This window comes from Gopherus evgoodei, chromosome 2 (genome assembly GCF_007399415.2).
Source record: "Gopherus evgoodei ecotype Sinaloan lineage chromosome 2, rGopEvg1_v1.p, whole genome shotgun sequence".
NCBI classification, from domain to species: domain Eukaryota; kingdom Metazoa; phylum Chordata; order Testudines; family Testudinidae; genus Gopherus; species Gopherus evgoodei.
In genome coordinates this window covers 231,049,892-231,061,017 of record NC_044323.1, presented here as the reverse complement: position 1 = coordinate 231,061,017, position 11,126 = coordinate 231,049,892, and positions in this window count along the sequence as shown.

Genomic DNA, 11,126 nt, shown 5'->3' with positions numbered 1-11,126 from the left:
TACTCCAGCGGACAACGAAAACGTGTGTGTGTGGGGGCCGCCAACTACCAAGAACTATATACAAATGACCTAAGTAAACTAACCATGTAACAGACTGTACACACGAGGATAGGACACTGCTAACTTGCTATCCGCAAGAGAAGTTCTAGCTAGCCGTCACTGGCGGTAAGAAGGAACTGAGGAGGTGGAGGGTCGGCGGGCCTCTTTATAGGGCGCTGTAGTGGCCCCACTCCAGGGGGCGCCAGGGCCGACCCTACGGACGCTGCTAGGGGAAAATCTTCCAGCTGGCGTGCACGCGGCACGCACACACCTGCTTGGAATGGACATGAACAACCACTCGAAGAAGAATATATTTTAGAAAAACATTCAGTCTTGGAGAATGCACCACAACTCTTGGAATATTGTTCTATTGGTTAATTACACACTATCAAAAACGTATGCCTTATTTCCAGTCTGAATTTGTCTAAGTTCCAGCCATTGCACTGTTACTCCTTCCTCTTTAAGATGGAGTCCATTATTAAATATTTGTTCCCCAGGTAGGTACTTAAAGACTAAGCAAATCATCCCTTAACCTTCTGTTTGTTAAACTAAATAGATTGAGTTCTTTTAGTCTATCCATATAAGGCATGTTTTCTAATCCTTTGATCATTCTCATGACTCCTGTCTGCACCTGTCCAATTTATCAACATCCTTCTTGAATTGTGGGCACAAGAACTGGACACAGTATTCCAGAAGCAGTTGCATCAGTGCCAAATATTTCTGTTCGAGATTCCCCTGTTTATACATCCTACCCAGTACCCAATTAGCTGTTTTGGCCACAGTGTTGCACTGGGGATTCATATTCAGCTGATTATCCATCACGATCCCAAATCTTTTTCAGAATCAACACTTTCAAGGATGGAGTCCCCCATTCTGTAAGTATGGCCTACAGTCTTTGTTCCTAGATGTATACATTTATATTTAGCCATGTTAAAATGCATGTTGCTTGTTTGTGCCCATTTTTCCAAGTTATTCAGATTGCTCTGAATCAGTGACCTGTCCTTTTGATTATTTACCATTCCCCCAATTTTTGTGTAATATTTATTCGTGATGGTTTTCTTCCAGGTCATTAATACAACTGTTAAATACCATAGAGCCAAGAACTTAGCCCTGCAGAACCCCACTGGAAACACCCCTGCTTGATGATGATTCCCCATTTACAATTCCTCTTTGAAATTATCAGTTAGCGAATTTTTAATCCAGTTAATGTGCAATGTTAATTTCATATTCTATTTTTTTAATCAAAATGTGCAGTACCAAGTCAAACACCTGATAAACTAATTTGATATCTTTGTTTTATGAGATTACAAGTTTGGTTGATAATAGCATTATCAACCAAACTTGTAATCTCATAAAACAAAGATATCAAATTAGTTTATCAGGATCTATTTACCATAAAATCATGTTGATTGGCATTAATTACTTTACAGTCTCATAATTCTTTATTAATCAAGTCCCATATGAGCTGCTCCATTATCTTTTCCAAAATCGATGTCAGGCTGACAGGCCTATATTTACTTGGGTCATCCTGTTTACTCTTAAAAATTGACACAGCATTAGCTTTCTTCCAATCTTCTAGAAGTCTTCCCCAATGTGCTAAGACTTATTGAAAAGTCAGTGTTACTCGTTGAATAAGCTCCTCAGTCAGCTCTTATAAAACTCTGGATGCAGGTTATTTGGATCTGGTTGTTTCGAAATGTCTGACTTCAGTAGCTTCTGTTTAAGATCTTCCAGAGATACTAGTGGAATGGAATGTGTATCATCACCACAATGAGACTATGTCATCTGTTTTTCTCCATATACAGAATATAAATATTTATTAAACATTTCTGCCTTTTCTGCATTATTATTGATAATTCTGTCTTTTTCTATCTAGTAATGGACTTACATCATTGTCAGGATTCTTTTTGTTCCTAATATATTTTAAAAACTCCTTATTGTTTTTATCACTGCTGTCCCTATATCTCCTTGTATCTGTTTGCCTCCCTTATCAGTTTGCTACAATTCCTAACTTCTGATTTATATTCATTACTATCAACTTCCCCCTATCTTCCATTTGTTACATATTTTTCTTTTTTATTTATTTTTATAACTATCTTCACTTCCCTTTTAAAGACACTTGTGGGATTATGTCTTTTTGGGCAGCTAATAAGGTGTTCTTAAATGATTCCCAATTATCATAAACATTTTTCTGATTAAATTCTTCCTCCCAGCTGACCTGGCTTATAATTGGTTTCAGCTTTGTGAAATTGGCCCTACTACAACACCAATTATATATATTCCTGGTCTGGAGTTCATTCAGGTTGCAAACTATAACTGTGATCAAGTCTCAGAGTAGCAGCCATGTTAGTCTGTATCCGCAGAAAGAACAGGAGTGCTTGTGGCACCTTAGAGACTAATAAATTTATTTGACCATAAGCTTTCGTGGGCTACAGCCCACTTAATTGGATGCATAGACTGGAACAACAAGTCATGATCTTTGTACCTAAGTTACTATTAATATTTTGTTCTGTGATTGGAAATAAATGGGTGGAGGAAGAGAAATGGCAGAAGTTCCTCATTGCCAATGTAAAACCCACAGGAAAGAAAAAGAGGAATCAGAAAACTCCACAAAATTCACCCACAGGAGAGAAGGGTTTGTGGTTTCACACAGGATCAGAGATGTGCCTTTGATTCCCAACCTTAGAAATTCAAGAGGATCTGTGTCAATGGGCTAACACCTTGAGCACTGTTACTGGGTACCTTACAGCACGGCTTCATCAGGTGCTGCTAATTACTAGCCCTTGTGCCCTACTCCCCCCTTGGAGGTTTTGTCTATAATTTAGACTTTCATCACACTACTAAGACTGCTGGAGCTCTATCTATGCTAGTGCTTACAGTGTAGGTGTACTGTTGCAAAAAAACAGGTACCAGTTACTCTAATGTATTCACAACTTGAATGAAGTAGGCAACGCAGTTGAATACCCCCAGATTTGGAGAAGAGCAGACCACTGAGGGGAAGAAAAGCAGACCACTTTGGCTCTGAGCCCTTTGAACCTTTTAATGAAGCATCTTTTCTCCTCTCCACATAGCAGAGAAAGATGGGACCCCATTCATAGTGTAAACTAAAAAGGTGTTATTTCATGTGAAATTGGAGTACAACACTTTCAGAGAGCTAGGGCACTACAAGTAAAATCCCCTGTCCTGTGTTGCCTCACTTCTGACCCTCATCCTTTAACAACCCCCTTCAAAAAGCAGTTGGACAGAGAGGGTCCCATTGACAGTGGAGAGCAAATAATGGAGAAGAGTGACATGCAGAAGATGCAATGGGGAACATAGGACAAAGAATCTTTGGAGTTTGGAAAACCAGGAGGATCATCTGAGTTAGATTCAGAAATGCAGATAAAGCCAGTGAAGGTACTAGAATTATTTATTTAATCAGCACCACAGTTCACTATTGTTTCTGCCTTCCATGAAATGCTGATGTAGCGGGGCAAAGCCCACCCAATCCCCTGCCATCTCTAGGTCCAGTGGGATGCGTGGGGCTCAGCCCCTTCCTGTAGGTGCTGGAACTAAGGGTGCAGCCACACCCCCTGGCTTGAAGTGGTTTCCATTATAACAGGGATTATAGTTTGGTTCAGAGGCTCTCAGCAACCCCACTACACAAATTGTTCCAGCACCCCATCCCTTCCCCTCTGCATTCTCCACTAGGGCATGAAGCAGCTGGTCTAGTGGGACTACAGCCTGCAATGAGCTTCCCGGGTCGGGCTGTCTTCCACCGCCACTCCCAGGTTCACACCTGCCTGTAAAACAGCTCCTGACTGCCTGCCTCGCCCAGCCAGCCCACTGGCTGGGCCCTCCGCAGGACAGGATGTCTCATGTGTGAACGGCTCTATTCCAGCTGCCAGCCAAAGTCAGCAAGTAAGTTTCAACTTTCCCCATGTCTCTTCCCCCCCCATCCGAGAGGAGATGTGTGGGGTGGTCATGTGCCCCCCAATTTTACATTATGGCCTCCCCACCATCAGGATTTAAGCATCGTCTCTGCTAAAAGGTTTTCGGTGGTAGAATTTGGCATCTGTATAAAATTAGCATAGATTTACAAAACAAATAATCTTACTATTTTATTTAATTTTAAACAGTATGCGCCATATCTTGTCTCATGGACATCCTTTCCCTCACAACATATACTACATCCCACTTTCCCAAATCAAACCAAAATAAAGGTGGTACAAGAAGCCATTTACTGCCAAATACATACAGAGCAAGTAAAACATTACAGTACATGGAAATAAAATTACTTTGTAGAACACTTTATATTTTCAAAATGTTCTATAAATATTCATGTAACTATAATTTATTCTATTGAAGCTTCCTTAATTTAAAGTAATAGATTTAAGAAACCTTTCTTAGATCATGACTAGATCTAGAATTTAGCTTATGAACATTTTGTGATCAACTAGTTGTCCATCTTTTTATGAACAGATGTAATACAGTCATATGTTTCTTTTTCAGGAAGCTATTGGAAAAAAGAGGTTACTCGTTTTATGAAACTGAAGTTCAAATGATTGTCTATTTGTATTCCAGTCTTGGGTGTCTGCACATCCCTGCACCAGAGTTTAGAATTGCTTAGATCAGCAGTGATTGTTGGCCCATATCTGTGCCCTACCTGCCCTGATGCCCCTCTACTGAGGGTATAGAGGGGCAGGATATTTAAAGGGAGTATTGAACTATTGGAATATCTTGTTTCCAGCCACTCTGCTGCTACCAAAGAAGGTGAATATCCTTGAGTTTAATATAACATGGCACTCCTGTTTCCATTAATTAGTATGGCTACAGATAGATCTGCTAAAATGTTTCCATTGCTATAATTCTGTAAAGCCAGCTTTGTGTTTATATTCTTCTAGTCCACAGCTTTCTATAGTGAAAATGATTTCAAAAGTTAAAAGGAGGGGAGAATACCAGTGTAAAGAGAGGTCAACACGTTTTAAAATATAGAGTGGTTTAGAACTAAAATACATTTATTTATATTATATATATTTTCTGACCACAGACTTGTACAGACTCTGCCCCTGAAATTCTTGCTGTCAAGCTTCACAAACAAACAAGCACCTAGAAATTAATTATGCACATCATCACTTGGATGTAGAGGCCAAGTGTTCCCCATACACTTTGCTATTTAGGGCAGTGTCTCTCAAGCAGGGGTACATGTCCTGCGAGGGGGGTACTGAGGTTTCCAGGGGATACATCAACTCATCTAGATATTTGCCTAGTTTTACAACAGGCTGCATAAAAAGCACTAGTGAAATCAGTACAAACTAAAATTTCATAGGGACAATGACTTGTTTATACTGCTGTATATACTATACACAGAAATGTAAGTACAATATTTATATTCTAGTTGATTTATTTTATAATTATATGGTAAAAATGAGAACGTGAGCAATTTTTCAGTAATAGTGTGCAGTGACACTTTAGTATTTTTATGCCTGATTTTGTAAGCAAGAAGTTTTTAAGTGAGGTGAAACTTAAGGGGTATGGCAAGGCAGACCAGACACCTGAAAGGGGTACAATAGTCTGGAAAAGTTGAGAGCCACTGATTTAGCGTACTTTAGTACATTTTCTCAATATCTTCACCTAACTTGTTCACAACTGTGCCTTTTTAAATGGTTCCAATGCTTGAACAGTAAAAATTCCACAAGTCCTCCTTTTTTATCTGTTTTATTAAAGATTTTAAATAATTAGTTTAACAAAACTCTTTCGGTAAAGAGTTGATCTGTTCCATCTTTTACTGACCTTCTCTAAACAGAAGCTGTTTCTGTGAGCCCAGGAGCGCTAATCCTTCCTTAGGGTATGTCTACACTACCCACCGGATCAGCAGGCAGACGGATATCGATCCAGCAGACTAGACACGATAAAAAATCAAACCCTGAACACTCTCCCGTCGACTCCTGTACTCAACCACCGCGAGAGGCGCAGGCAGAGGCAGTGGGGGGTGGCAACAGTTGACTCACTGCAGTGAAGACACCGCGGTGAGTAGGTCTAAGTACGTCGACTTCAGCTACATTATTCACATAACAGAAGTTGCGTAACTTAGTTTGATTCCCCCTTCCCCGCCCCCCAGTGTAGACCAGGCCTTAGTTTCAGTTTCTGCCTCCAGGAGTAAGGAGCAAGTTTAACTGCAATGTTGTCCTCTTGAATACTTTTCTGCTTTTCCACCTTCTTTATACACAATCTCATATAGATGAAAGGTGTCCTCTCCTGCATCTAAACTTAGTTTCTGTAATTGCTCTTCAGTATAATCAGAAATCCTAGACCTTTCTTCAGTTATCCTGTATCCTGTCTGCTCAATTAATAGTTCTGTCATAGTTGCCTTAGTTTCTTCTGATCTGTGCTCTTTAGCTTCCTGTCTCCTAATATGTTTGTGACCAATCCTGACAAATAGTAAGCACCCCCAGTTTCCACCAAAGTCCATATTTCTGGGCTTTCCTTGGCACACAGAAATGAGGGGGCACCATTGAGGCCTACCAGATTACATTAAGTACACCATAATCCTTCCTACTCTCCCTCGCACAGGAGATGAAAGACTGACTTCCTCCCCATTTATAAATATGTCCATCAGTGGCTCCAGCCTCTGTGGGAGGTATACTGTGAGCAACTCCATCTACATTCTAGAAAAAAATAGGGCTCCATGAATTCAACACACACTGATACATTGCTTCACATACATCTGCATACTGACAAAGATGTAGTTTTACAAATTATAAGAGAAGCAGATAAGGTACCTCCAAACTAATTTGTAACAGTTTGATTGGGGGAGTGTTGATCTAACTTAGACTACATGCTGGTTAAAACATTCAACAAGAATGATTTTCTCCTCTCCTTATTTTACCTTTTTCAAAAATATAGGATCAAGTTATTATATGTCAAGTCAGGAGATCAGACACATTCCATTTTATTTCCTATAGCAAGTTTCAGAAGTATTCACTACCCTGCTAGAAAGGCCTAAAGTGTGAAGGTTGCAACCAAGGGCACTATTTTTTAAGTGAGCAATATATCTATATAGAATAGTGATTTCCTTAATCAAAGCTCCCCTGACAGCAGTATACTACTTTAGATTTAGATAAAGCTGATTGCCTACTGTGTCATTTTACCTTCCCCAGCTTGGATTGCCTGCAATAAGGCTGTCATAGTTATAGTCTCTTTCCTCAAGCTGATCCTCCAGCAGAACACTTTTTCAGCTGTTAAGGAAAGCAAGCAATAATTGCCTGGCTTAGCCCCTCCTTTTCTGGAGCCAGAGTAGAGTAATATGCTGTAATTGGTTTTCCACATTTGCCAAGAGTCTGTTTCCTCTTATCCACAATATTTAACACAGGTCTTGTAATAGCTCCAGAAATAATAAAATCTGTCCCAAGAATAAAAAACGATAGATCGACAACATGCTGCTTTTGTCATGGTCTTGGTTTGGTTAGATTCTGTTAGTAGTTTTTATTGCCAAATGGTGTGGTTTCTTTCATGCTCAGCAAGCCTAGTAAAGACATTTCATCAGCTACTTATATGGCAGTGACATGGATTATTTACAAACTGAGACTTCAGTACTATAATAAAACAAATTACTACTGTATATTGTTAATAAGGTTAGCACATAGCTATATGGCAGAGGAATTGTAGTTTGGCAGGGGTCAGGGAGGCATTAACTCTCTAGGAATATAGGTGTTTATAATGTAGTCTTCTGCATGGTTCCTAACAATTAACATTAGTGCAGGTTTACATTAAAGAAAACCCTGATCCTTCCAGTACTGAATGGGAAAAATGGAAGAAAATAGATTATGTCCCACACACAAGCAAAATCATGCGTACATGATAGGAGAACAAATAGCACCTATGCAATTCTTTATCTGCTACATGATTACAACCAGGAGGAGAAAGGTGCATTCCTTGTCTCACACACTAAAGTGGAATATGGGTAACGTTACCTACAAAACATAGGTGTAATTGGTTTAGTGGAGCAGGGTTGTAGAATAACATTTTACTGATTGGACTCCAGCTCCCTGGCTCTGGTGTGGGACTTCTCAAAAATCAGCCATTTAAGTGTCTTCTTCTGACTGGCTTTTAGAACATAAGAGTATAAGAGTGGCCATACTGGGTCAGACCAAAGTTCCATTCAGCCCAGTAGCCTGCCTACTGACAGTGACCAATGGCAGGTGTCCCAGAGGGAGTGAGCCTAACAGGTAATGATCAAGTGATTTCTCTCCTGCCATCCTTCTCCACCCTCTGACAAACAGAGGCTAGGGACACTATTCTTTTCCCATCCTGGCTACTAGCCATTAATAGACTTAGCCTCCATTAATTTATCTAGTTCTCGTTTAAACCCTGTTATAGTCCTAGCCTTCACAACCTCCTCAGGCAAGGAGTTCCACAGGTTGATTGTACGCTGTGTGAAGAACTTCCTTTTATTTGTTTTAAACCTGCTGCCCATTAATTTCATTTGGTGGCCCCTAGTTCTTATATTAAGGGAACGAGTAAATAACTTTTCCCTATTCTTCACTTTTTCCACAGCACTGCTGATTTTATATACCAGTATCGTATCCTCCCTTAGTCTCCTCTTTTCCAAGCTGAAAAGTCCTAGCCTCTTTAATCTCTTCTTATATGGGACCCGTTCCAAATCCCTAATCATTTTAGTTGCCCTTCTCTGAACCTTTTCTAGTGCCAGTATATCTTTTTTGAGATGAGGAGCCCACATCTGTACGCAGTATTCAAGATGTGGGCATATCATAAATGTATACAGGGGAAATAAGATATTCTCAGTCTTATTCTCTATCCGTTTTTGAATGATTTCTAACATCCTGTTTGCTTTTTTGACTGCTGCTGCACACTGTGTGGACGTCTTCAGAGAACTATCCACGATGACTCCAAGATCTTTTTCCTGACTTCTTGTAGCTAAATTAGCCCCCATTTTATTGTATGTATAGTTAGGGTTATTTTTTCCAATGCACATTACTTTACATTTATCCACATTAAATTTCAGTTGCCATTTTGTTGCCCAATCACTTAGTTTTGTGAGATCTTTTTGAAGTTCTTCACAGTTTGCTTTGCTCTTAACTATCTTGAGCAGTTTAGTATCTACAAACTATGCCACCTCACTGTTTACCCCTTTCTCCAAATCATTTATGAATAAGTTGAATAGGATTGTTCCGAGGACTGATCCTTAGGGAACACCACTAGTTACCCCTTTCCATTCTGAAAATTTACCATTTATTCCTACCCTTTGTTCCCTGTCTTTTAACCAGTTCTCAGTCCATGAAAGGATCTTCCCTCTTTTCCCATGACAACTTAATTTACGTAAGAGCCTTTGGTGAGGAACCTTGTCAAAGGCTTTCTGGAAATCAAAGAACTGCAATAGATTAGTAAGACATGATTTTCCTTTGCAGAAACCATGTTGACTTTTGCCCAATAATTTATGTTCTTCTACGTGTCTGACAATTTTATTCTTTACTATTGTTTCAACTAATTTGCCCAGTAATGATGTTAGACTTACCAGTCTGTAATTGCCGGGATCACCTCTAGAACCCTTTTTAAATATTGGTGTTACATTAGCTATCTTACAGTCATTGGATACAGAAGATGATTTGAAGGACAGGTTACAAACCATAATTAATAGTTCCACAATTTCACATTTGAGTTCTTTCAGAACTCTTGGGCGAATGCCATCTGGTCCCGGTGACTTGTTACTGTTAAGTTTATCAATTAATTCCAAAACCTCCTCTAGTGACACTTCAATCTGTGACAGTTCCTCAGATTTGTCACCTACAAAGGACAGCTCGGGTTTGGGAATCTCCCTAACCTCCTCAGCTGTGAAGACCGAAGCAAAGAATTTATTTAGTTTCTCCGCAATGACTATTGTCTTTAAGTGCTCCTTTTGTATCTTGACCATCCTGGGGCCACACTGGTTGTACTTAAACATTTTGTTATTACCTTTTGAGTTTTTGGCTAGATGTTCTTCAAACTCCTTTTTGGCTTTTCTTATTACATTTTTACACTTAATTTGGTAGCGTTTATGCTCCTTTCTATTTACCTCAATCGCCTTCAACTTCCACTTTTTAAAAGATGCCTTTTTATCTCTCACTGCTTCTTGTACATGGTTGTTAAGCCACGGTGGCTCTTTTTTAGTTCTTCTAATGTGTTTTTTTTAATTTGGGGTATACATTTAAGTTGGGCCTCTATATGGTGTCTTTGAAAAGTTTCTATGCAGCTTGCCACTTTGCATAAGTCACATAGGAAGAACATTGAATAGAGGTACGATAGGAATTGCAGAGGAGTAGGTGTGAGAGCAGGGCAAAAGCTCCTAAACTGTAATAAGGCAGGATCAGCCAAAGGAAAAGGACTTTTTTTTGCAGGGGAAAGAAAGAGGCTTGAAGGAATGGTAGAATGGGAGCAGAATGGAAGAGGATAAACAGAGTAAGTGGAAGATGAATAGGAGATTATGTAGGAATAAAATAAAGTGGAAATAGGAGACAAAACAACAAGAAAGCTGTGACTAAATTCATTCTGCCAGAAAAAAGAACCTTTAGAGTAAGTGACAGAAGTGCCACCTCACACAAAGCTAATTGAGGCCTTGGGAACTGTGGGAGCACTTGACCCAAGGTAAGAAACTGGAAGGCAAATAGTAGTAGGGGTACAGAGTAGTTGGGGTGTTCTTACAATGGATTAAAATGCTTCAATTGTAATCAATTTTTAAACCATTGTCTACTTCAAAAGCCACTATCCCTTCCCTAGAAAGCCAACTCCAGTTCTTCTGTTGATATTTCTGTTTTCTCTCCTACATATCGTCTCAGTTTTGTAATTATAAGCAAGCTACACTGTTGGTGTCTGATTACAGCTCTGCCAGCCTAGGTTCCCATTCCTTTCCAAAGGGGAATTTGGCACTCCAACTCTATCATAATTTAAGACTACTGTATACAAGAATTCAGAACACCCTTCTTAAAGAGTGGTGCAGTGATTGAGCACTGTCAGTCTTCAGGAACTTTACCCTTTGTTGAAATGAGGCTACATAGTTTGCAAAGGAGCTTGAGTGTGCCTCTTCCTCCATGTTTTAACACTTCAGGTAGTAT